The sequence below is a fragment of the Notamacropus eugenii genome, chromosome 2, assembly GCF_028372415.1.
Source record: "Notamacropus eugenii isolate mMacEug1 chromosome 2, mMacEug1.pri_v2, whole genome shotgun sequence".
NCBI lineage: Eukaryota > Metazoa > Chordata > Mammalia > Diprotodontia > Macropodidae > Notamacropus > Notamacropus eugenii.
This window is the reverse complement of record NC_092873.1, coordinates 30,629,504-30,655,671: the sequence shown is the minus strand read 5'-3', so window position 1 is coordinate 30,655,671 and position 26,168 is coordinate 30,629,504. Positions and strand designations below refer to the sequence as shown.

The 26,168-nt window shown below is 41.5% G+C and overlaps 1 protein-coding gene across 1 annotated transcript in view; it reads left to right on the top strand.

Moving 5' to 3' along the window:
* LOC140522576 (uncharacterized) overlaps positions 1-3,316 on the top strand; it is a 60,059-nt gene extending 56,743 nt beyond the window's left edge. The window contains exons 16-18 of the mRNA XM_072637965.1: positions 258-361; positions 1,614-1,659; positions 3,039-3,316. The gene's annotated coding sequence lies outside the window, so the exon portion shown is untranslated. The remainder of the gene's footprint in view (positions 1-257; positions 362-1,613; positions 1,660-3,038) is intronic.
* The last annotated feature ends 22,852 nt before the right edge of the window (positions 3,317-26,168 follow it).

Genomic DNA, 26,168 nt, shown 5'->3' with positions numbered 1-26,168 from the left:
ACACGTATCTGTTTGGTTTTTTAATTTCCGAGGACAGTATGAAAACCTTTTTCTTGACTCAATTTTTTTTAATATCATTTACTGGGAAAGGATCTTAATGGAAATAACTCAATTATGGAAAAACTTTAATAGCCTACATACTTTAATTCTTTTCAGTAGTTTCTTGCAAAAGTCACACAATAATGATAGCAGTAATAAAAAAAAACACCAAACATTTACGAAAAATTCTAATCATTTTTGTGCTTTGAAATGTTCAGAGTACTAAGGAGAGGCTAGCTGAGATGAGACAACAACTCGTGAAATTTAATATACTGGAAACCAAAAATCTTCACAAAGGAGTGTGGATGCTTTCTTGGCAAAGGTTAGTCATTTGGAATTTTTTGTCTTCCTTTATATTAAAGCTATAATCTAAAGTAATTAATCTTCGTTAAATTACCTGGTTAGATATTTGAATGCGTCATATTGATTTTTGTGAGATATTAAAATGATCTACTAAATCTTGTCCTTTTACCTAATAATATTTTGAAGTGTTAAATCTTGAGCATTAAAATTTTTTTTTTAGATCTACCACTATCGTTGGTGAACTTCTCAGAAATAGTTATACCTAGTTTTACTCAATTTATGTAACCTTGACAAGTGGCATTCATATAATAATTCTTTACATGGAATACTATTTCCCCACCAGAAAGTACTTAAAGAGAGGCTTGATCTCCTCCTATTTACTTTCCCATGGCAATGGCATCTTAACACTGAAAATACAGTCTACCTGTGATTTTTCTGGTTTTTTTTTTTCAGACCTTCTTAAACAACTACATAAACACAAAAAACCTTACCCACAGGAACGCACCCTCTTTTTTTCCCCAATATCACAGAGAAATTTTTTTACAAAGCGATCACATGTACTATGAAGAATTATTTCCTAACTCAGTTTTTTTAGTTCATATTTGTATAAAGACTTTCTTCAACTAGGGTTAGAAGTTTACGAGATATTGGATGTCTATGACATCTTTCCCTTTGGAAAATATGCCCATTTCTAAGGACCTCCCAGTACTAGCAAGCTAAATGTTATACAGTCCACATTTAATCCAGCAAATGTTTAGATTTTTTGATGACACTGCTAAAATGCCCCAAAAATGTAGATATTGAATGAATCGATCTATTCATAAAGATGAAAGGATTAAACTTTTGAGGTCAACAAGTGCATCATTTAGATATGATAAGGAAACATGAATGTTACTTAATAAACCTGTCTTCCCTGTGAAGACTTGAATGAAAATATTCATTTTGAAAAGCAGTAGTTTTGCAATTTTGAGTAAAATATGCCACGTGAAAGTCTCCTTCTTGACCATCAGTTGGCCACTTTGTTTTACTTGTACATAGACAGGAATTATATTTACTCTTTTGCTTTGAGAATCACCTCATCTTCATTACTTTTTTGCTAGTTTCACTGAATCTTTTGGTGTAAGATCTATACATGTGTTCTTATTTCTTCAGCTCCTTGATCAACAATCTGGTTTCCCCTTCTTAAGAGATTTTGAGTTCTGTGTATTATCTAGAGTTCGCTATTCCTCATGTAGGTCATCGTTCTGACTTGCATTTTAATGTTATTTCAGATGCAGAAGGAGTAGGAAGAAAGATTAACTAGGGAACTTAACGATGGTATGTCCAAATTGCTCACAGATAAAATGTTATGATTTGATGTTATACCTGATTTTTAAATATGCTGGAACTCTCTCACAAAGTTGTTGCTTCAGTGTCATCTCACTCTTCTTCATCACTTTGAAGTAACCTTGGATTCTTCTATGCCGGTGATTTAACAGGTTCTTTCCAATAAGCTAGCAGATTTTTTTCCAATAGGCTAGAATAAGCACGAGCCACCTTGTGGCTGTTTCCAGAAGACAAGGCTGGCCAATTACAGAGTGACTTAGATCCTGAAGACTGGTCAGTAGGTAATGCAGTTTTTGGCCACAGCATCCCATGAAACAGAAGAACGATCGGTCCTCAATTCTATGTAGTGCCTTCTGATCTTCAGATATGAAATTATTCAGTGACTTTATGAGAATGCAATCAAAATTGCTGTTCAAGGTTTGTTTGGCCTAGAGTGCCATTAAACTCATATTCATTTCTGAAATTCTATTATTTTATTTAATTCTGTGATTCTACTGTGATTTTACAGAGGAGGGTCATGAGAGGAGGAAAACATACTAAGAATCCCACAACTCAAAAACCATCTACGAATATCAGTTGAAGTGTTAGAATCTTAAGTTATACTGGTTGTCCAGTGACCAAGACTCCTGAAAGAATAAAGCAATATTCATACTGAAACCCTTGCTAACAATTTAAGCAAAAAATAGAAATTGTAGCTAAATGGAAGTGCGGTTCGCATTTTCCTCAAATAGTCAAATGAAACAATTGTCCTGGTTGGTTGGATTGTGAGCTCAAAGGTAAAAGTCAAGCAATTCGTTATGCTAATTAAGTAGGAAATCGAGCTCATTGTGACCATAAGTAAACAGATCGCCACGAACATATTTATAATTGTACTTCTCATAGTAATTTTTGCAAAGGATGACAAAGCAGTATTACATTAACAATTTGATGAATTCTTCCAAAATCAACACACATCTTAAGTGTAATCATAGTTACTGACATTATGAAAGCACTTTTAACTTTTCAAAGCATTGTGCAGACATGATCTGACTTGAGTTTTCATACAACTCTGTACAGTAGGTGGTTTCCAGGTAAACTTGAGTTCATGTCCTCCCTATCCGATGATATATGCTACCCATGACACCATGGTAAAGTCATTTGACTTCAAAGTGTTCAGGAAACGTTGGACCATTGACCGTTTTCATGCTTCTTGCATGCAGAATTTTTTCACATGAATCATTTCTTCCAAGCAAAATTTAAAAATTGCACACATACATAAATATGTTGTGTGTACACAGATACACACACACACACACACACGTGTATGATGTGAATTGTTCTTCCTACTTTTTCCACCAGCTACTGATGAACTTTTTTTTTATATCTTGAAGGACTTCTCCAATAGGATCGGTGGATAAATCCTCCAGAATGCCAAAGCCAAATCAAGATCCAGAATAATGCTCACTTGAAAGGAAGAAATAATGTTCATTTGTGTAATGAACTATGTTTAATAATGTGTAATGATTTTCCACTAAGAATATGAATGTGAAAAACTCCTAATGTATTTTAAAATATGTTGTGTCGTTTGAATATGTACAATGTGTATATATTTGTATTCATATGTATGTACAACTGTTTATTAAAAACTTCTATTTCTTTATATTTGTAATACTCTCCCCCAAGTTGTTAATTGTTACTAGTACTCTAGAAACCGCTAAATTGACTAAAATACTTTAGTCATCTCTCTTTAAAGGCTGTAATGTGTTTTCTATTTAAGAAATTAACAAAAGATAGGCAGTTTTACTAATTATTGATATACAATTGCTAAACTAATTGCGAATTTTAACTGAAGATGAGGACGAGCTTACTTACAGATGTCTTTTTCTTCAATTTTGTCGTTGCTGGAGAAGCCTGGGCTGACATCTATCATCAGCCTGCTGCTGATTGCGAACATCTCAGTGGATCAACAGAGGCTCCCTCAGAGCTGTTTTGACTGGCCTCTCTCTAATCAATAGTGATTTGGAACATTTTTCCATATGACTATGAATAGCTTTAATTTCTTTCTCTGAAAACTGCCTGTTCATACCCTTTGAACATTCGCCACTTAAGGAATGACTTCTGTTCATGTAAATTCGACTTCTTTTTCTATACATTTTAGAAATGAGGACTTGATCACAAACACTAGTTATAAAAATTCTTTTCGAGTTTTCTGCTGAAATCTTTCTGCTCTCTTCTTCCCTATTCCCCGCAAAACAAAACCCCACAAAAACAGAATAAGTGGGGAGGGGGGTGTAGTCAAGGTGATGGAGTGAGACTACGTACTCACCTAACTTCTACCCCAACTTTCTTCACATATCACTAAAAAAGATTATCCCAACAAATTTCAGAGTGACAGAATCCACTGGCAGACAGGAATGTGGCAGATTTCCAGTCCAGGACTGGCCAGAAGGTAGACAAGAAGGATCTGTTACACAGAACCGGGAGAGCCCAGAGCGCACAGGCCATACCAGCAGGAACCTCAGGGGCAGATTGAAGCAGAAACAGCAGTGCAGATTCTCAAACATATCAGTTAAAGACAGGAGTGCAGCAGAACTGAGGGAGAGAGAAGCACGGAAACTCAGGTAACGTCAGCTCCTCCTGAGACTATAAGCCCACAGATAAAATGTAAGTCACTCACCTGACCTTCTGGGAGCTAAGATAGCAGAGTGATCTGTAAGTGTTTGGACACTCCCCTTGTTGACTTTCAATAACCCAGAGAATACTTCTCCAGGAAAAGTCCTGGAATTAGTGGGATCAGTTGAAGGGATGAACAGTCTCCTAGTTCAAGGGACTAGGAAAATCATAAGGAGACACCCCGTTGCTGTGGCTGTCCCAGATGGCCAAGCTCAGAGAACCAGGAGGAGATCCTGAACCCCAGAGGGAGTGAAACCCATAAGCACCAACACCAGGACTCCAGGTGTACCTTATTTCAGCCACGGGAATTGAGAAGACAGTAACGCAGAGTTCACCAACCACTGAGCCTGCCTGTACTCTAGTTCAGGAGAGGAGGCCCACTGCAGTCAGACCATCCCTCCCTCACACCTCATGCAGTGAGCTCCAGGGAAACTCAGGCCTCTGTTCAGGTCTGTGCTCTGTACGAAGTTGCTGTACACCACTTGACCTCCTGTTGGCCCTTCTGCAGACAACAAGAAAGGACTTATGTCCCCTCCACCATCTGTTGGGGTGGTGCTGGGAGCAGTGAAGGACAAGGCAGCCGAACCTGCCTCTGGTCCCGCCTGAGTATCCCATGCCACTAGTGTGGCCTTTCAAGGCTCACTAGATCCTTGGCTGACTGTGGGCTCTACGGGAGACGAGCAGCATGGGAGGTGTATGGGAGAAACCAGGATCACTCCAGAGAATCTGTTAGGTGAAACTAATGTTTTTATGGGAAAATCTACTGGTCTTCTGGATGTCTCAGATCTGAGCCCACTTTTGATCATGGCCATAATGAGAAGTGTACCCCAAATGGGAGCGGAGCCTGCAGGGATGTCCATCATAACTGTCATTCTTACAGTCTCTGAAATAGAATCTCTCACTGTGGAGGTCATCATGGGGACGCTGGTAGACTGTTGATTTGCTAGTAACATCAGACTCACTAACCCATGAACTGTGCTCCTGGAGGAGAATGCTACAAGCAGAGGAGTTGGTTAGTTATGTGGGCAGGTTTGGTGCTATTGTCACAGGGGTATCCATTTTCTCTCAGTGGAATAATACCCAAACTCCTGAGCTACACTTTCCTCCCCCATGCACATCATCAGCACTTCCTCCAGTAGAGCACACTCATCAGCCCTGCTCAGGCCTTGAACCTATGCTGTGGCCATTTCTTCTCGAGCCTCCTTACTGCCCTGATCCCCACACCAAAGACTACTGTTGCAGCATTCAAGCTTAGTCTCTAGAAACATAGCCCTGGCCTACCACGGTCCCCACAGGTGTGTCACTCTCCTCATATATTTTTTCATCGAATTCAAGCTCATGCTTCATTTCACTCTCTCCTTTCCTGTACAAGGGTACACTTTCATCCCCCAGATCCTCTCCAGATCTGGAAATGTGACCCAATCCTCTCTCTCATTCTTCTCTACTGTCATGTGTCCATGTACTCCATTGGTTCCCCAGGTACCATTCCTTCATGATGCATAACTCAGTTGCCTCTCACTGGCTACCACTCCTTTCTAGGCCTTGTCTCCCCCATTACATGCAAATTCCTTGAAGGCTGGCTGCCTGAGGAGCTCCATTTCACACTGTTTCCCTATCTTTGCTGATATAAGCTGTGACCTTTGACAATGCAGAGATAAGGTTCCCAACAAGGCCAGTGTCCACTGCTAGGGCAGTTTGACCATCCAGGGTAGAAATGCTTTTGACTTTCAAGCCCTTAGGTAGTTTTCTGTGGTGCTGGAACAGTGACTTCAGCAAGCATTTTGAAAAGAAAAGTAGTAGCACTGGTGTCTGTTTCAAGCAATTGCTCACTTGGCCCAGTGGATAATGCTTGGTCAGAGGGTGTCCACAGGACTAGTGCCATGTGTTATGGGGTTTTCTGAAGGGCAAAACAAGGTGGGATGGGTCCTGTTGGGTTCTGTCCATGAGACGGCACCTTTGGAATCCTGGCCCTCCTCTAGCTCTGAGATCAGAGGGGAATCCGATAGAGTAACTGTGTTAGTGACCTCGATTGCCAATACAAGACAATGGATATATTGTATCAATCTCCCATGGGGCTTTGGTGATGATAAATGAACTTTGAAATCCAGAGATGATGGTTTGGGACACAGCAGCCACACTTGAACCTCATGGCACATGGACAGGAGTCCCTGCAGCCCCCTTTTACCCATTGCCAAGTAGAGGAAGGGCTTATATCTCTGGCAGTCAGAATGTCCTCTGCACTTTTTGGAGTCTCTTCTGCAATTGGAGGAGGAGGTATGGCTGAGCTCAATTCAGCTGCTGTGTGGAGCCCTGGAGGAGTTGAGGTGATACTTATTATTGCCCTGCATGTAATCATGCTCTCTGTGGTCCGAGGAAGCTCTGAGCTCCCTTGTGTCTGCTTGTGAAACAATATGAGCATCACTTGCCACCAAAGTTGAGCCAGCTGTGGTGATCTATGAACTTCCAGGATTAGTGTTTGAGAACAGTTGGTCATCAGTAGAAGTGGTAGTCTGTGGTTCAGTTGTGTTTGTCTCTGACACTCTACTTGAGATTTCAGGGCTGAGGGTGACCACAGGACAGAAAGGGCCAATGTCTGGCATTTTGGTGATAAAGGTGAGACTTGTGGTATCAGGCCCTGGGGCAGTTGAGCTAATGTTCACTATGAAGGGAATAACTTCAGTTGAGTTTACAAGAGTTGAAGAATCGAGTGTCCTTGGCCAGGCAAGGGTGGTATCTGTCTCAGTGATGGTGAGATCACTGGCTTCAGCTTTAGTAGATGAGGGGGAAATTGTGCTTTGTCCGAGGAAAACCATGCAACTGGTGCTGGTGGTAAGAAGCAGGGTTGAGTTCACTTAAGCTTCTGTGCTGTGTCCTGTAGGAGCCATAGAGATATCCCCAGTCGTCTTCTCCGATCAGGCCTGGAGATTTTCAACTGCAATCACCAATGGAAGTGAGGAAGCAGTGGTACGTAACCTCCTTGGTACTTCTCCCAGAAGAGCAAGTGAGGACGTAGGAGATTCAGGTAAAGGAGTGATCAGAGAAGCACCTGTCCTACTTTCTCCCACTGTACCCAGAAGCTCTTGATTGGGAGTGGTCTCCAGATAAAGAGAGATCATGTCTATGACACTGCTGCTGCTGATGACAATTGGGCTGTCAGTTTCAGGAGTATTCAAGCTCATGGCCTTGGACTTGTAAGTATCCTCAGAGAACGTGACTGAAGACAAAGGAGAGAAGGTCTGGGACAAAGTAGACATAAGATCTACCCATCCTGGTGAGATCTGGGGCTTCAGAAGAGGTCAAGATCCAGGGAAACTCTGTTTTTATTCCCGGCAGGGCTGCAGTAAAGCGGGTGATGAAGATAGCAGGTGCTGGTGAAGTGACAACCAAGAATGAGTCTGTTTCTCCTTCAAGACTGATCCCGGACGTACTTGGAGTGTGGGAAGGTGTCCTGTAGCCAGCTGGCTCTGGACTAGGCCGTCAAAAAGGACTTGAGATGGAGTAAGCTGTGTTCTCAAACAGAAAAAACATTCCTGGGATGAGTGTGCCAGATTGTGATGCTGCTGAGGTTCATGGTCTGATGGTCTCCCACACTGATGTGCTGATAGAGGCCAAACTACCATGTCAGTTTTCACTGTCACCTAGTTCTGAAGTCAGTCATTGGTGCAGCAGAGGGAGTGCCTCCCTCAGGGGGTGTGGACTCTCTGAGCTGTTCTGGAGACCATTCATCTGGGCTTCTCTGACCTTCAGTCCTGGCCAAGCTTTGTCATATTTTCCACAGAATGTTAGGAGACAGCCCTGTAGTGGCTGAGTCCTGCACTTAGATAGCTCAGAGAAGAGGTGAAGGTCCTGTCAAGTCCTCCTTGGCTTCTAGAGTACACGTGCCCTCTGGTAGTGATTCCAGGCATATCAGGGAAAGTGCTGGACACAATTTTTACCTCAGTTGGCCTTTCTGTAGACTGCAAGGAAATACTTGTTTCCCCTCCAGCAGATGTGGGAATTATTTTGGGAACAGTAGAGGGCAGGGAAGCTGGGCCTGGATCTCTTACTGGCTAGGGATCTTGCTTCTCCAGGGTGCTTTGTCTCAGAGGAAGGTCTAGGCTTGGCCTCATTTCTGTAGCCCTCGTGCTTGTAGGAGTTGAGAAGGGAGACAAAGTGGGGCTGAGACTGTAGTATGAAAAGAATGAACTGGAGTGGACCATGGAGTCAGGTTGGTGCTGGGACTCTCTGGAGACATGTCTGATACACGTAGGTCTGCAGGGAATGTAGAAGAAATAGTTCGCTGTGAGCTGATTTTAAGGAACGAAAGAAAACTGCCCTCAATAGCACGTAGACATGGAAGGGAATACAAGAAATGTACCAAATGCCCCAGCAGTACCTCATCCAAAGGCTGTTATTACAACATACTTCAGGACGCAAAAGGAATGTGGCAGATGAATCTGCCTAGACTTGTAGTCTAGTTACAACCCCCCACTCCCCATCAGTGTCCTGTTCTTAGACTACGGAGATGAATTCCTACCTTTTTTCAAAACTGGAAGACAAGTGTCTAGGAAGCACAAGACAAACACAAGAAGCACTTTCTTACCCACAGGCCTTAAAGTGGACTCGGGTGTCAGTGGGCCACTAGGCAGTACCGCCATGCCTCCTGATGCTGTACGATACGAAATATGTGTGGCAGGTAGTACACTAACTTCCCTAACTGTAGCAACAAATAAGTGCACATATCACAGTCACGGAGTACAAAGTACAATATATCATCTCCACATGTTCTGATTGTAAACTCCAAAATATGTGCTTTCTTCATCCTTCCCATAGCAGTGTTCCTCTATTTTCCCAATCTCTCGTGTATATTCAATCTCCGGTTTTCTACTGGCTGTTTCCCTACTAACCCATCTGCAAAATATGAATGCCCACAAAAAAGAAAAAGAAAAAACACCTTCAGTTTGTCATTCTTTCCCTGATAGTATTCTTCCTTCTTTCTTAGTTCTTCCTTTTTCTCTTCCAGGTCCTTGAGATAGCTATTTACAAAAGCTGTTTCCACGTCCTTTCCTCTCACTCCCTTTTTATCTCTACAGTCTGGTTGTCAGTTTCATCAGTAAAATGAAATTGTCCTCTCTAATGTTCCTATAAAACTCTTCACTGCAAAAAGAAATGCCCTTTTCTCAATCCTCATTCTTCTCCATCTCTCTGCAGCTTTTCATTCCATTCTCCTATTTTCATTGATACTGTCTACTTCAGATTTTTATGACAATACTCTCCTGCTTCTCTGCGTGAACCCTGTCTCAGTCTCTTTTGCTAGATTCTCACCCAAGTCATCAATACCAATTTTGGGCGTAGCAAATTAGGGCTCTAACTTGGGCCCTCTTTTTTCCTTTTTCTAGGAAATTTTGTGATTTTGTAAGCACCTGGGAATTCATCCTGACAATGGATGATTTTCACACATACTCATCTACCCTTAGCTTCTGTAGTGACCTCCAATTATATTACAACTGTTGGACAACTTCCTGTTAGAAATCTTGAATTGGGTGTCCTGTATACATCTGAAATGCAGCACGTCAAAAACTCTACTCATTATCTTTCCCCCAAGACCTTCATTTCATCTCAACTTTCCAATTTCAGGCTATCACCATCTTCCCTATCACCCAGGCTCAAAGCCCAGGAGGTCAATTTTGACTACTCACTTATACTCCCAACCCTATGTCCAATCTGCTGATAAGGAATGTAGATTTTGCTCTCCTAACACCTCTCCTATATGCTCCTTCGCTCACATGACCCAGTCATCATCCTGGTGGAAGCCCACCTCACCTCATACCTGTACTACTCCAGTAGCCTTCTGGTTGGTTTTCTTGTCATAAGACATTCTTTTCCATCCTTCACTTAGCGACCAAAATGATTTTTCTAAAGCCCAGGTCTGACCATGTCATTTTACCATTCAGTGAAATACAATGGCTTTCTGTTACCTCAAGAATCAAATAGAAAATGCCAGCTGGCATTCAGAGTCATTCAGAACCTGCCCTTCCTTTCATTTCCTAATCTTCTTACACTTTATTCCTCCTATCCCCCAGTGACACTGGTCTTCTTGCTCTTCCTTACATTGCCTAGCCATCTCCCAACTCAACACATTTTCACTAGCTGTCTCCCATCCTTGGAGTTCTTTCCCTCCTCATTTTCCTGAATTCCTTCAAACCCCTGTTAATCTTCCCCCCTTCCTGTAGAAAGGCACCCCCTTCCTGCCTATAGGAAGGCGTGATCTTAATAAACATGACGCTCTTGATTCTTAAGTGATCGCTATTAATTCTAGTGTCCTTCCCTTATTGATTATCTCCAATTTATTCCATATTTAGCTCATGTCCCCACAGGGCTTATCAAGAGGCCAGCTGTCAGCTCATTAGGAGAGACATCCTTGATGCATTTTCACTGGGCTCTGAAAGAACTGTGTGTCCTCTTCTAGCACTTTTAGGGTGCTGGTGGAGAAGGCAGAACCATCACTGCATTTAGTCACTGGTGTAACAGAAGAAGTACAGTTCTCGGAAGTTGTGGGCTACATCACTTCAGTCAGAAGCAGTACAGGTGGGATTTTCTGAGCTCCTTATACTCCCTTCAGAGAGGGAAAGGAAAGTCCTGGAGGCTGGGCAGAGAAGAGGTGGAGGTTCTGTCAGGCCAAAAGTGTTACACCTGGACCTCGTGGGCTGCATGTCTTGGAGTATCTTGTGGTCTCAAGGAAACTGTTGGCCACTATTTTACCCACCATTGACTTTTCTGTAGACAGCAAGCAATTTCTCATATCTCTTCTAGCAGATGTTGGGATGATTCTGGGAGCAATGGAGGACAGGGCACTGATCCTCACTATTATTGTCTAGGGCAGGCATCCGAATTCTCTGGGCTCGTTCACATCATGGACATATCTGAGTTTGGCCCAACTCCCATGGCGCTGATGGCTGTAGGAGTTGCAGGTAGAGAAAAAATGGGCCTGATTTCGGTTCCTTTCCCTCAGACAGAAACATGGGAAGAATCAACTGCAGTGGGCTATGGAGCCTGGGTGGTGGTTGGACTCTTTCAAGGGGATATTTCTGATAGAAGCAAGTCCAAAGGAAATGTAGAAGAAATTGTCCTGGCTGTACTGATCTTTAACGGGAACGCTGGAGTTTGAGCTGACTGTGGCTTCCATTTGCAGGCAAGGAAAGTAGGGGACTTTCAGCACTCAAGCTATCTGCAAGAAATGATCCAGGTGGTGTTGAAATTTCTATGGAAGAGTAGATGATTCTTCTGTGTTTCTTAGGCCTGAGACCAACTCTTATGGTGGCCACAGTGAGAAGGTGAATTATCAGTGGCTCTTCTACCTGGAGTTGTCTCCATGATGATTACCTCTGTTGCAGTGTCAGAAATGGAATCTCTCACAATGGAGACAGTCTTGGGGATGGTGGTAGACTCTGCTGAGTCTCTTTCCAGGTCAGATCCACTGACATTATCCAACGTCCCGGTGCTTCAGGTGCAGAATCCTGTGCACATGGAAGTTAGTTGGAGTTGGCAGTTGGTTGAAATGTGCCTAAGTGTTGGTGGGTGGAAATTGGCATCATTTAGACAGACTTCCATTGCCTCTTAGTCTGGCCCCTACTGTATTCGAGACATCTCCCAACCCACTACACCTCACTTTCCCCTGCATTCATTAGTTGAGCTTCAGTTCCTGGATAAGTCTTACCTACGGTCTAAGGATTCCATCAGAGACTGCTACACACTGCTATGTTAGCTTAGTGTGGCCCCATTTGTCCATGAGACACCCATGTTAGAGAACCTATACCGTGACAAGATTCATTTTTGACTCATGCAGATCCCAGGGAGACTTGCAGAATAGAGATAATAGGAGAAGGTACTGATCCTTACTTGGAATTCTATTGATATCTGTGGCAGAGGAATGAATTAGGATAGACACTGAGACTCGGGGGCAGCTAGACAGTTCAATGGATAGAAAACTTGTTCTGAAATCAGGAGGACCTGAGTGAAATCCCGCCTCAGACATATGTCACTAGCCATGTGACCCTGGCAAAGACACTTAACCCCAATTGCCTTGCAAAAATATAATGAACGAAAATTAGTTTAAGCTCAACTGACCGATCAATACCTGTCCAATCTCTTGCCCATAATTCTCCAAAGTTGCAATTACCCCACAGGCTTCACTGGAGAAAGCAATGAGATGGGAAAATCTGTGTACCACATTTCAGGAAGAATTTCAATGGAATATGATTCAATCTACACCTCTAATGCTTATCCTTGTGAGTCTTTGGGCAAAGGTTCACATCTGCTTTAGAGATTTCTCTACTTTAAGACATTTGTACTAGACAATTAAATTCCCTTCAGGTACTAGTAATATGATCCCATAAGGGCAAGCAGAATGGTGAATTGTTGGTCAAGTAGAGGTGTTAGCCATTCCAGTCATGGCAAGAGATGTGGCTTCAGATGTGGAAGAAGATGAGGTGCTCTAAGTTCTTTCTCCTGTAGGAGTCACAGAGCTACTACTGCTAAAGGTATCATGACTTGCCGTTGTTGATATAGGACACAAGACTGTTTCTGCTCTAACCCACAGAAAGGATGGTGTGGTGTAGAGTGGAATAGCCATCTGACCTGGTGCTGAACACTCCATCAGGACTTGCTTGGAGGTCAGCTGAGGTCTCAGCACGAAAAGTTGCCCTAGCACCATTGCTCCCCACCCCCAACTCATTTCAAACAAAGAGGTGGTTATGGAAGCCATATTATTAGCTCGGTGCCTGTTTGCAAGAGAGTTGGAGTCTAGAATCTCTTCTAACACTAGGAGGAAAATACGTATCTCCAGTCACTGATCCAACTGATATGTCTGCCCCCTCAGGATTCAAGGTCTCCCTGTGTTTAGTGGGAGGAAGTAGAGTTTGGCTTGTTGGGGCTCTTGTCATGTGGGGTGAGGGGATAATTGTAGAATGGTTGGCTCGCTGTCTTATATCATGGGGGGCAACAGTAGATGTGTCTCTGGCCTTGTAAAAGTTGGTGGTCTCAAGGAACGTGTTTGATATTTGAGAGTTGTGTGGGGCTTGAGTGTACTCTCCACAAAGGAATCAGACAATGTTATGGGCCCAGATATCCCTTTTGTGGGTGCCAAGGATGCACATGTGTTGGGATGATCCTTATAGCAGGATGGTGCAGGCAGATGAGCCAGATTCTCTTCACGTCTGGGAGTTTGACTTCTCTGGGGTAGTGACCTCAGCTTGCCCTGGAGTTGGTACAGGGCTTTCTCCTGGTTCTTTGGCATGGAAAGTTGAAGGAGAGAAGGACATGGAAGCAGGAGGACTGGTGCTCATCCCTAAAGCTGAGGCAGTTGTGCAGAGAATATCTGGTGGAACTGCCATAGTTATTGATCCCATACTGGAGTTCTCCATGGTAGTTGGGGGTGCTCTAGATGTGATGATTGAGAGAAGAGAGGAAAGGCTCCCAGGCAGCCTGGTCTGTAAAAGAGTACTTGAGTCAGATGTAGTTGTTGTTTCATCTGAAGTCAAGGCAAGCAACAGGCTCCTGTTTGCCGTGTTCACTCCCGCTGATGTCTTTGGCACAGCAGGGGCTCTTGTAGAAGAAGAGGTAGATTCTGTGGGTGAGAATGTCTTGATTTGTGGCCAGCTGTTCCAGTGGGAACCTGGTGGCTGGTGTGATGAATTGAAGGAATTATCTCCATCGCAACTGACTCTGTTGGATCATTTGAAAAAGAGGCTTTTACACAGCTGAACTCAGAGATGGTGTTCAACCCCAAGAAGTCACAAGTTTGGGGAGATGAGCCTCCTGCTTAGGTTCTTTTACTGGGGAATTCTGTGACTGAGCAGTTGGTTGGCACATGTGAAGGGTGTAGGGAAGGAAAGAGAGCAGGCTATCCATCCCCATTTCTCCTCAATAACGCAATTCCTACTTAGGGATACCACCCTTACTAGTGAGTGGAAGCTAGGTGGTGTAGTCTATAGAGCACCAGTGCAGGAGTCAGGAGGACCTGAGTTCAAATCTCAACTCAGACACTTGACACTCACTAGCTGTGTGACCTTGGGCAAGTCACTTAACCCCAATTGCCTTGTCCTGGGTCATCTGCAGTCATCCTGATGAGTTCACTGGATTCAGATGGCTCTGGAGGAGAAGTCAGGTTGGGGACTTGCACAACCCTACGTCATTATTTCCCTAATGGCATGGTCATCTTTGGGAACAAAGGATGGACACACAAACACACAGAACCCTACCTACATCTGAGGATAATGTGAAAATTCAGAGTTCCTCCTTTGGAAATGAAGGCATGGTAGCTAGGTGGCCCATCAGGTAAGGGTGGTAAGCCTAGAGTCAGGAAGATCTGAGTTCAAGTCTTGCCTCAGACATGTACTAACTGAGTTAAACTAGACAGATCGCTTAACTTCGGCTTCCTTGTGTGTAAAGCAAGAAAAATAGTTGCACCTACCTCACAGGACTCTTATGAACACCAAATATGATACAGTGTGTTTTGCAAACTTTTAAGCCCTATGTCAATGGTAACTTATTTTCTGTACATAAAATGAATTTTCATAAATTAAATCCTCTTTTCTTATTTGTCTGATTGACATCATTCAAAATTACTTTGTCCTTGCTTCCAGTTTGTGAAGAATTCTAAATTAACATAATTGTGAGCAAACATGAATGCACTAGGGAAGTCATCTGTTTAAAGAAACCCTGCTTTGCTTCCTTTAGAAAGGAGGAAATTCCCACTAAATGATTGGTTTGATGAGTCCTAGTTTTCTTTAGAGTTTAAAGGAATCTTTAGGAGGTCGTTGTTAGGAAATTGGTGACTGAACATTGAGTCACCCTGCTCTCTAACCTTTTGCTGCTGTTAACAGAGACTGGTACCCGAAAGCCATCCCTACTAAATAACACCTGATATCAGATGCAGCCAGTTGCGGAAGAGGCAGGTGAAAGCAATCAGTTATATCCCTGATTTCAAATCGGGCCTCAGACACTTACTAGCTATGTGACCCTAGGCAAGTCACTTGATCCTGTGTGCCTCAGTACCTCATCTGTAAAATGAGGTAGAGAAGGAAATGACCAGGAAAACCCCAAATAGGGTCACACAGAGTCAGATACTATGGAAAAAATGATTGAAGAACAGATAACTCAGTGAATAGAGTGCTGAGCCTGGGATCAGAAGACCTGAGTGCAAATTTGGCCTCAGACCCTACCAGCTGTACCACCCTGGGCAAGTCACTTAACCTCCATTTGCCTTAACCCACTGGGGTTTGGAAATGGCAAACCACTCCAGTATCTTTGCCAAGAAAACCCCATGGATTGTATGGTCCACATGGCCACAGTCAAACACAAGTGAACAATACCAAGAAGCAGTATAACAGAGAACACAAACAGCTGAGAAGGAGTGGGCCTGGGTTCAAGTCTGGGATCTTACACTTCCTAGCTGTGTGAACTTTCTGGGCCGTGAGTTTTTACCATTCAAAACTGGCAGGCTGAAATAGAGATCTTCAGGACTCTTTCACATTTTACAAGTTTAAAATTTCTTACAACTCCTAATTGAGCAATTAAATATTTCAGTTCTGGTATTGAATTCTCTTGGCTTTAAGTAGATCTAACAATAGTAGATGTCTTGTTTTCTGTTTAATAGCCTACTTCCCATGTCACCTGTGTCTGCAGATTCCCTTGATTCCATTACTTAAGCTCCCTAGCAGAGAAGAATATTGTCCCGGCACTAGGAATCCTATGCTTTCACCTACTGACCTCACAATAGTTTCTCATTGGTGATAAGGCAGGTTTCACGTCTTAAGAAGTTCTTTTCTTTTCATTCTCAAAAGAGGCAGGGGACATGTCATTATCGGGTCTGAATCTCGGCTGAGTACATGAAAATCTTGTCTCTGAAGATTTATCCACATTTTATGTCTATTGAGGTATTATTGGTACATTGTGTCAGAGTGGAATATTTCCAGGTTCCTGTAATGGTTGATTATAAAAACAAAAAATACTAGAAGCTAGTAGAGACCTTGGGTGAGAGAATATATTACACTTGAAAGAAATTAAACTCCATAATGTGGTGGAATGGATCTTAGGGGTTATCTAAGCCAATGCTTATTTGAAAAATGAAGAAATATTCTCTGAAAAACCATAAATTTCACTATTTGCAAACTTTTTCCTCCCAACAATCATTCTGAGCTGCAAATGTCATTGTCTCTGTGCTACAGGTGAGAAAATTAAACCTGGGGATTTGAGTCCAAATCCAAGTTGTGCAATCTCGCTCCTATGGAAGGATGTCTCCAACCCCCAAAGTGGAGAAATGCCTTTCTGAATGTCACATGGTACTTTAATAGCAGGAAGCCGAATTCAAACACAGACTTCTGATATGCAGTCAAGTGTTCTCTCCCCTGACCTACGCAGCCTTCCACTGACAAAAGTTTTCTGGCTGCATTTAGTGTGCATAATTAATATTTGTTTGATTGAATTGAATTGGGTTGAGTGGAGCAAATATTCTTCATCATGTCTTGCTTCCTTCACCAGGCAGTTGATTCATTTCTATTCTGTGGATGAAAACCATGCTTGCATTTGTTCTGATGAGCGTGTTGATGTACAACGTTTGTAGATCGGACCAAGGCCTTTGACACTGTTACTGATAAGGGCTTATGGAAAATTATGTCAAAATTTTCTTGCCCAAAGAAATTAATCAATATTGTATGTCAATTTCACGATGGCATGTTTGTCCTGATTCTGGACAATGGACAAAGCTCTCGTACCTTCCCAGTCACCAACAGAGTGAAATAAGGCGTGTGCTTGCTCCCATGCTTTTTAGCATAATGTTTTCAGCCACGTTGACTAATGCTTTTAAGGAGGATGAACACAGCATCAAGGTCAACTACCATACTGATGGCAAGTTCTTTAATTTGAAAAGGCTACAAGCCAAGACCAAAGTGGAGGGAGTGTTGGTGCATGATTTTCTGTTTGCAGATGATTCTGCATTGCACTCAATGCAGCCTCTGAAGCTGAGATGTAACGAAGTATGGATCAATTCTCTGTTGCATGTGCTGATTTTGGCCTAATAATTAACACCAAGAAAACACAGGTGCTCCATCAGCCATCACCACACTATCAGTTACAACAAATGGAGAAGTTTTGAAAGCTGTGGATAAGTTCATTTGCCTTGGTAGTGTACTTTCCAGGGATGTACACATTGACAATGAGGTTGATGCACACATTGCCAGAGCTAGCTCAGTGTTTAGGAGGCTCAGAAGAAAAGTTTGGAAGAGAAGAGGTATGAGACTGACTACCAAACTGCAGGTCTACAGAGCCATTGTGCTGACCTCATTGTTATGTGCTTATGAAACATGGACAGACGACCAGTGCCATGCCAAGAAACTGAATTGCTTCCATTGAAATTGTCTTAGGATGATTCTGAGGATCACTTGGCAGGATAAGGTAGCAGACACTGAAGTCCTTACTCGAGCTGAACTGCCAAGTATTCAAACTATGCTTCAGCGAGCGCAACTCTGATAGGCTGGCTAGGATGTTTGAATGCAAAATGTATGCTTGCCAAAAAGACTTTTATGGAGAACTCGCATGGGGCAGGCGATCACGTGGTGGCCAGAAGAAGTGATACAAGGACATTCTCAAGGTCTCTCTCAAGAACTTTGGATTTAACTGTGCAACATGGGAGACACTGGCACAGGACCGCTCAGCATGGCGTGCCCATATCAGAAAGGGCGCTGTGCGCTTTGAGCAAAGCAGAATTGAGACAGCACAAAGTAATCGCAGGATGGGAAATTTGGAATATTCACCCCAAATATTCACATGGACTATCTGTGCCCAGCCTGTGATAGAACATTCCAAGCTCACATTCGCCTGATCAACCACAGTCAGACCCACTGAAATTTCACTTTATCATGGTGATGTCATTTTGGTCCTCCTTGAAGACAAAGGACAACAAGCAACCAACCAACCAATGTTGATGTTGCCAGTTGCTGGTAAGTGAATATCCTTTTTCAAATCCTGCATGGACAGAGAAATATCTAACTACCTTAAAAGATGTCCTTTTGGATGAGGTCTAAGTTTTCCTGAGAGGATGGGGGAGGGGGAAATTGTGAGAAAAAGGTGAAACTTTTCTCTAAGTGCCAATGCAGGAAGTATTTTCACACATATCATAAGTCCATGATAGGCATAAGTGACTTGAGCATTTGTGGCTTGTCTACCAGCCTGAAGCCCCCCACCCTTAGGCCAACAGAAAAATTATACTCAGACCTCCCCTACTCATGCATTATAATAAGAGCTCATGATTACATTCTTTAACACTTAGAGCATTGTTACCGGTTCTCCTCTCCTTCTTACTTTTGCAGATGGTTTCATGTGACAGTTCATATGGAAAAAAGAAAAACTATTCTGGTAGCCAACCAACATCCTTCTAATGAACCTCCCCAAACATAGTTGGGCTGATCCTCAAATAAGAGAAACACATCATATTCAGAACTCAAAATTTTCCATTTTGGAAAGATGCCTGCCAGTGTAGCCACAGGCTTTGGGGCTTCAGTTTCCTTCTCTGTAACCCAGAGACAATAATATTTACCTTGGTCACCATCTAACTTATGGTAAGGATCAAATGAGAGAAATGGTGTGAAAGAAGGCAATATAATACCATGAAAAGAGTATTCTCTCAAAAGTTACAAGCTCAAAGTTTGACATTGACTCCATGATTGGCTTTGAAAAATAATTTTCCTGGGCTCCAGTTTCCTCATCTGTATAATGAGGCATGAGAAGGTCATTTACCAGATGGATTCTGAGGTTCCTTATTGCTCTAGAGCTATAAAAGAGCTTTGGAAAATATGAGAAGCCCTACAAATGTAAGGTATTGTTATATCCAGTACCACTAACTTACACAGTTTTAAAATTAATGTTTAACTCTACAAATTATCTATCTTATCTATCCATTCATCAGTTCATCTGAACTTTCTTTTTTTCATCTTTCTCTGACCATGTGACCACAACTGAACTTTACCACTTCCTCCTCAATGTGCTCTTCTTGATCAAAAAATACATTAGATCCAAACCCCTCCAGTATTCAATGACGTACTGGCCATGCCTTCACATAGTGTGCTCCTTCCCACTTCTGTATCTTTCCTTAGGGTTATTCTCTCTGCAGAGAAAGCCCTCTCTCTTCCTCTGTGCTTGTCTTAGTTCAACAAAGATTTAGATCCTTCAAGTCTCACCAGCTCTGAGATTCAATTTGATCCAACCAATACTTATTAGCATAAGTGCCTACTGTTGAAGTATGAGAACCTGGCTAAGAGTCAGGAAGAAATTGGCTCACTTTCCATTTCTGAAATAAAATGACTGTGTAGTCAATTCATTTAAGCTCTCAATAACAGGCAGCTCTCCAAGTCTGCAAGCAATGGATGAGATGCTATCTATATCAGTAAAGGGTATCTTCTTACTTGGAGGTCCCTATGCCACAAGAAAAATCACAGCTCCACACCTTCCAAAAATAATCAAGGCATTGTTCTTGGTTTTGAATACGCAGACAAAATAAACAAACAGTGCTTTCCCTTCAGTAACATATTCAAATGAGGAATGGGCAGAGATAATGAATGCCAATATAAAGCCTCCTCCAAATATTCCAGACTGCACTGATCTCTCCTTCTCTGAACTAGAATCAGAGAAATTTCATATTAAGAAGAGTTCTTTGAGTTAAAAGAAACTCATTTAACCAGCAAGAGATCTGAATAGCTTCTAACTGCAAACTCTCCAAAACCAGGGCATCAAAAGAAAAGAATTATATGCCAAATAATAGAGCCATTACAGCTGACTTGGTAAGATAAGGAAGTGGAACTCTGCATAGGTAAAGACTCCATGAGAATTGAGGGTCTTACTCAGCACCCTTATGAGTGTGCACATGCACGTGCACGTGCGCGCGCGCGCGCACACACACACACACACACACACACACACACACACACACACACCTCCGATCAACTCCACACACCCATAGATGTGACCACAAAGGAGTTCACAAGTTTATAACTCAGGGTGTTTCCTTAAGCATACCACACAGGAGGGACTCTGCCCAAATCCCTCCCTGATCCAACAAGAAACAGAAGAAAGTGAATGTAGCCAGTCACATAGGAAAGAAAAATGATGGCCAGTTGAAAGTCTTGGGGGCGGGTAAGAGACTTGGCACATCTGGTGCTCTGAGTGATAGTGCAATGTTATCTTGCATTGAGTTTTAGAGAGGAGACTAGAAACCAGCCAGGTTTGACGACCAATGGTTGTCAAGACTAGGTGTCTCACAGCCTATTCTAATGTCTTTGATTGCTTGATGATTAATAGAGATATTTAAGTTCACGCAGGGAGATGTTCTCACCTAACAAGGGTAGTTATTTTAAGGGAACAAGGGGAATATTGATTGATTGAACGGACTGACCTACAGTTTAATTCCAAGTCCAGTGTCCCACCCACACTATACCATGTTGCACCAACTGATCAGTCTAACATTGTTTACATCCCATAATTTTTTGCCCTTAGGACTTTTTTCCTTTTGTGCCCTTACGTTTCTCTACATCTCATTCTTCTAAGTGAACTAACTCATTCATAGGATCAGATTAGATTTTAGAGTTGGAAAGGACTTCGGAAGTGACCTTATCCAATGCCCTCATTTTACAGATGAGAAGACTGAGGCCCATGGCAACCAAGTGACTTTCCTAAGTTCAAGTAGTCAGTAAGGATCAGGGGATGAATCTGAATTCACATCCCCTCACTACAACATCAGTAGTGCTCTTCCCACTGTACTTTGTTGCTGTCTTTCAAGTTCTGATGGGATGGAAGCATTTACAAACTATGGTGAGAATATATGAGAGTGGACCTACTGAAAATAAGCAAAAATGACAATAAAAAAGTAGTTCACTAACATCTGTTGGTAAATAATAGCAACTAGAATTCTGGAATAGAATTTAATTATTAGTTTCATGAAGAAAATAAAAATGTAATTATCAAAGAGGAGATAATATTTTGCAATTGCTTCTTCAGTGGGGAGCAGCCATTCTTACATCAGTAGCTGTTATGCTAATTAAACAAATTGTGAGCACTTATGCTGCATTTGTTCTCTTACCCCTTACCTTGCTTTACTATCCCTACAAAACAGAGTGATTTTCATTAACATTTAAAAACCTTTCCGTCCAATCTTTTTGATATAAACAGGAAGACAAAATGGGGACAGACCTGACCTTCCACTGGAAATGACTCAAGGACTTCCAAGAAAAATCCATGAGAATCTTTTGAATTGTTCTTTCTAAGTCTAGCTGAGGATGGAGAGGGGGAGAGTTTCACAGAAGGGAAAAAAATGCACCTTCCTATGAGACAGGGAAAGAAGAAGTTTGTTTTCTCTGATGGTAAAGAGTTACTCTCTGCATTTTGAAAAGACTTAGAGGCTTTTCTTTCTTTTGCATATACTGCCGCTTGGAATGCAGCATTTCCTCATATTCATCCCTCAGATATGATGAGAAGACTCTCCCAACTTATTCCATTGTTGGAACTTTTATCAAACTGCCCAGAGTTCAGGGGTGACAGGATTCCACATTCTACTGTCTGACTATGCCTAAAGGTAGGTGTTGGTGGGGCCAGGGGTTTCTAATGACCTTTCTTTTTCCTTGTTTCAAGAGGGAAGTAATTTTCTCCACCCTGTCTGCTAAGCCAATTATTATAGGAGGCTGCAAAAGCCATCTTAAGCCACAGTTACCAGGGTTATAAATGACTGATTTGACATAGAGGGAGTAAAAGGTTTCTCTCGCTTTTAAGGGCTATATCTTAAAGAACAAGGATACAAGATAGTCTTGGTGCTGGTTCTGGTTCTAGTGAGCACCTTAACACCTTTGTCTCTCTGTTCATTATGGAGATGATGCCTATAATGGCAGTTGGTTAAGCTTTCTCAGGAAGGAAGAAACTTCCTGAAGTTCCAGAATTTGGGGGCTAGGTGTTTTTGTCACTATGAAAATGCCAGGCACTATATAACCAGAACAAAGTCTTTTGTGAATAACAGGTCAGTAAGTCTCTAGCTCCCATGGGACTTGAAGTTCTACCTGTTCCATATTCTAGACATTTCCCCTTTGCAATTCTATCTGCTTCACAGATTCTGCTCCTTCCCTTTTCAAACACATAAGCTTGGCCATATGTATGTTTTTCTCTCTGTTTGTTGGCACTCCACTTACCAAGGGCATTATAACACCCTCAGGAAGGTAAGACAATTTATCTGAGAGACAGTTGGGGAGAAGGGGATCTGTTGTGCAAGCATTATCTACTCCTTCTGGCATAACCCTAAAAGTACAAAGAGGGAAGAGGGAATAATTGGAATAGTTATTTATACTAACCAGCGCTTCAAGAAAAGGTTAAAAAGGAAGTCATAGACTGAGGATGTTATCTATGAATGCACTGAGATGCTAAGCCTCCTTAGCTGAACCCTAGCGTGGATAACTGACTGATGCTATGTTGTTACATAGTCCTTGGCATACAAAATGGTAGTCCTTTCATTTAACTATATCTTATACAAACTTATTATCCCTTTCAGGATGACACATTTAAAAAAAATCTTTCCACTCTTCTTAGATAACATAACGTTCTTCAATGGGGTATTTACAGATGTGGAAAGTGTAAGGTTACTTTTTGGAAGGTTGAATTCCTAATTTGTAAGGATAACATTGAGAGAGAGATATTATCACTGTTGTTGGATGCTTGGAGTTCCTTTCATTCAAAAAATTTGAAGTACAAATTACACTTACAAAGGATGGCCTACATAGATAGGATCATAGAATCACTGATTTAGAGCTACAATGGACTTTGTGGATTATCTAATCCACCCACCCACAGACACACACATTTTACAAATGAGGAACTAAATCCAAGAGATGTTAAGGGATTGTACCAAGGTATACAGGCTAAGTGGAGTAGCTGGGAATACTCAAGTCCTCTGTGACTCCAATTCATCATTTTTTCCTCCGCACTGCACTTTCCCATCAAGTTTTCATCATACTAGGTACTGGCGGAGCTGTCAAGCAACATGGAGGAGTAGAGTTACTGCTTTCAGGACTTATAATCCAACAGAGGAAATAGGGCACATATCTAAATATATGATGGCTACATGAGAATTATAAAAGAACTGCCACTTTTAGAATCAGAGCATAAAAGAAAATTGCATCCTCCTTTTGCAGAGGGCCCTCTTAACTGAAGGCTAGAGAGGAAAAGTCATTCTCCTAAGCATGTGTAGCTTCAGAGCTCAAACTTCATAACCCCTAATTCCCCTGTTTCCCTCTGTAATAGAAATATTGTTGTTCAGTTGTGACCCCATTTAGAGTTTTCTTGACAAAGATATTGGAGTGGTTTGCCATTTCCTTCACCAGCTCATTTTACTGATGAGGAAACTCAGGTAAACAAGATTAAGTAATTTGCCCAGGGTTCCACAGCTGGTAAGTGTCTGAGGCCAGGTTTGAATTCGGGAAAGCTCAGCACTCTATCCACTACAACACTGAGCAGTAGTTAATATTTAAATAACACTTTACGGTTGTAAAGAATTTTACCTACATTCTCTCATGTAGTCTGAGCAATAGGTTTCTCAGACTGATCATAGGCTACCCACATTTATATATTATATAATCTCTAGTATTATATTTACAGATGAGGAAACTGAGGATCAGTAAGTAAACTTTCCTGAGGAAATAGAAGTACTAAATGCTAAAACTGAGACTACAACTCAGGTCTTCCCATTCCCATTCCAAAGCTCTTTGCCCTATATCATACACAAATCTTCTGTATCTCTCACTGTGTTTAATACAGTGCTGGGCACATATCAAGTAATTTATAAATGGCTGGTGATCTAGAGTACCACAACAATGTCATGGTAGTAAGTGACCTGGACAAGAATTGTTTATGGCATTTAGGTGAAACTTTCAGTTTCCATGTCCTCGCTCCCAAAGAACTTCTTTGTTTTTTCTCTCTGCTCTCTAGAGCCTGCTTGGGCTTCCACTTTACCTGGCTGCAGGCCATTTTCACCAACTTCCCAGCATTGCTCCATTTTTTGTGGACAAGTTGAAGTGTGTGGCTGGCCTCTGCCCCAAGAATTTTTAAGACAATGGCTTTTCCTGCCACTTTGAGATGGAGGGGGAACCCGTGGATGAGACTGACAGGTGAGTTCCTAGAACAGAAGGTTTGGGGTGGGGTATTGGCTGTCAGAAGTAACGAATTATGAATAGCTACATCAGCTAGACACAGGCTAGAGCAACTTAGTGGTCCATTGGCTTTTCACGGCGTACTACCCCACTCCAGGGAAAGTTCAAAGTATTCAGTTTTTTGTAGATCTGTGAGTAAATCGATACATGAACTCTAAGAGAGACAAAGACAAAGTGAGACACAGAGAGAAACACATGCATATAAACATGTGTATACCAATAGAGGGAAAAATACTTAGGTAGATAGACAGACAGACAGACACACTTACAGACAGAGAGACAGATAGATAGATAGATGATAGATAGATAGATAGATAGATACATAGATAGATAGATAGATAGATAGATAGATAGATAGATACATAGATACATAGATACATAGATACATAGATACATAGATATATAGATAGATAATATCAGCTAGATGTCACAGTCGATAGAGTAGTGAACCTGGAGTTAGGAAGACTCATCTCCCTGAGTTCAAATCTAGCTTCAGACTCTTACCAGTTTTGTGACCCTGAACAAGTCACTTAACCCTGTTTGCTTCAGTTTCCTTATCTATAAAGTGAACTCGAATGAGAGATGGCAAACCACCCTAATATCTTTGCCAAGAACACTGCAAATAGGGTCATGAAAAGTTGGATGTGCTTGAAATGACTAAACAGGAAATGGATGTGTGTCTCTCTATATACAAATATACACCCATGTGGAATATAATGAGATATGTAAAAACGTATCTCATCATAATGATTCATTCACATGTATATGTATGCATAGAATGATCTAGAGTTAGAGAGCTATATAGTATCCCAAAAGTCTTAGTGCAGTTTTAAGTTTGAATAGATTAAAACTGTACTGAGACATTTTGGAAACCCTGCAGATATTCTATTTTTAGACAAGTCTAATAAAGCTTATATTTATGTAAATGACAAGTGATATAAGAATACATACATATATGTATATGTACACTTTCATATTTCCTGTAGATGTCCTATATATGCATGTATCCTTACATTCCTTTTACGTATGTATGTATACACACATCCACACAGATATTTTATAGGTATATGGGGATGCAAACATGGCATATAAGACACACACATATACATACAAAACACCCACATGTACATGGAATATAAGGAAATATACAAAACAAATACATATAGGGATGCATATTAATAGAGAGAATATCAGGACACACACATGGATATATGTACATGTGTAAATCCACATACATAAATCCAATACTGACATATAAAGACACATATGTATGTATGTATTTGTGTATACACAGATATGCAGGCAGTATAAAGACAATATAGTAATATAAAAACCTAAGAAATATGAGATACACACATATGTATATACGCATTCAGTATTTGTGTATTATATATGTATATGTCTATAGATGTGCCGTATATTCCTTGTGTTTGTACTTATATTACAATAATGTCCTTGTATATGTGTGCCATTCTCTTCCAAGTATATATATACATCTTTATATTCCTACATATGGTCTTCTGTATAGATGTGTGTGTGTCTGTGTCTGTGTGTGTGTTATACATAGGGAATATAGGGGTGGGGATGGGGGTAGGTATATCCCCCCATATATATGTGTATATTATGCATAAGGAT